This window comes from Otolemur garnettii, unplaced genomic scaffold (genome assembly GCF_000181295.1).
Source record: "Otolemur garnettii isolate 467f Iridium unplaced genomic scaffold, OtoGar3 scaffold00368, whole genome shotgun sequence".
NCBI classification, from domain to species: domain Eukaryota; kingdom Metazoa; phylum Chordata; class Mammalia; order Primates; family Galagidae; genus Otolemur; species Otolemur garnettii.
Window position 1 is genome coordinate 188419 of NW_003852763.1, and position 1746 is coordinate 190164.

Consider the following 1746-nt stretch of genomic DNA (forward strand, 5'->3'; position numbering starts at 1 on the left):
TGTTTTTAGAGATGGGTCTCAGTCTTGCTCATGCTGGTCTTGAACTCCTGAACTCAAGGAATCCACCCACCTTTGCCTCCAAGAGTGCTAGAATTACAGGCATGAGCCTGTCTTTTTTAACCCTCATTTAATCTTTAGGTGTTCTATTTAGTTCTTTCTGGAATAATATCCATTTCCTCATGGTTTTCCTTTTTTCTTTAGGAAATAAGTTAGGAAGTTTACATTCTGAGTGTATCCATATGGAAAACTGACATAAAAAACTCCTTATGTACATAAACTTTTGAATTAGCCAAGCCTGGAACCTCTCACACCCAGGCTTCTTATTCCATCACGTTATTATTTTTTCTCATTTTGTATTCAGTTCCTTTTTTTTGTCTTACATTTTGCTAAGGAAGCTATAAATGATATCTTACAGGCATTATAATAAAAAATAACTGTTTGCCAACTAAGAGTGAGTATCAGGAGAGATTGCTCACAGTGTGATTGACAATAGACATGGGTGAATGCTAAGTGTGGACACAGTTATTTTATGTACATCAGGGAAATTTTTTGCATATGTCTTAGATAAATAAGATTCCTACTGAAATCCCTAAGGTAATATTATTTATCTTCTAAGCATACTTCAATAATAAAACTGGAGTTTAATAACCAGTAATTTATGTTACTAAGCAAATGTTCCATTGGAATAAGGTGCTCCACCAGATGTAAAATCAGCCCACTTTGTGGAAGTCAATTATACTACATGGAGCTTGTCAATTAGCCAAAAACATATTAAATTAACAAGTTTTTGGAATAGGAAGTGAATTTAGGATGCTTTGGTAATAAAAGGGTTTCCTGGCAGCTCCCATAACTCAGTGGGTAGGGCGCCGGCCACATACACCGAGGCTGGAGGGTTCAAACCCTGCCCGAGCTAGTTAAAAAAACGATGGCAATCACAACAAAAAAATAGCTGGGCATTGTGGCAGATGCCTGTAGTCCAAGCTACTTGGGAGGCTGAGGCAAGAAAATTGCTTAAGCCCAAGATTTTGAGGTTGCAGTGAGCTGTGACACCATGGCACTCTACCCAGGACAACAGCTTGAGACTCTGTCTCAATAAAAAAAGGGTTTCTTATAATTTCTAGTGAAATGATTAACAAGCTAAAAAAGATGTAAACAAAATTCTAAATCCTAGAAACTTAATAGAACCTTGGAAATCATGCAAAAATTAATAGCATGGGAACTAAGCAAATGTTGTAGCTGATTATTACACAGGAAAAGCAGCCTCCCCATAGGCTATAATTTCATCTAAACTGGTAAGGCAGTACTATTGCTCAGATGACACACCAATGATCCATTTAAAGTCTTCTAAAATGTTGATCAAATTGTCATTATTAGATTCAAGATTTCACAATTTAACAACCTGTTTGAACTCCCTTGGGCAAGTGCTCTGCCATTAGCGCTTGTGGTATTATATTGCACTCACTCAAGGACACTTCAATTGTTACTCTAAGGCTTAGTACCTGGACCGATCTTACACTTAGACTTTTCCACAAATACTAGCATTTTAGATATTATATGCAGGACAAAAAAAATCTTGAAACTAATTTACGTGTTATATACACTCCTATCACTTCCTGAGTCAGGCTACATTTTTACTACATGTTTCTAAAAGTCTGTCATGTTGAAGCAAGAAATAGCGTGCACTGGAGGGAACATCAGGTGAAAATTTCACGTGAGCCACACTGAACAAATATTAAGGACTTTGAA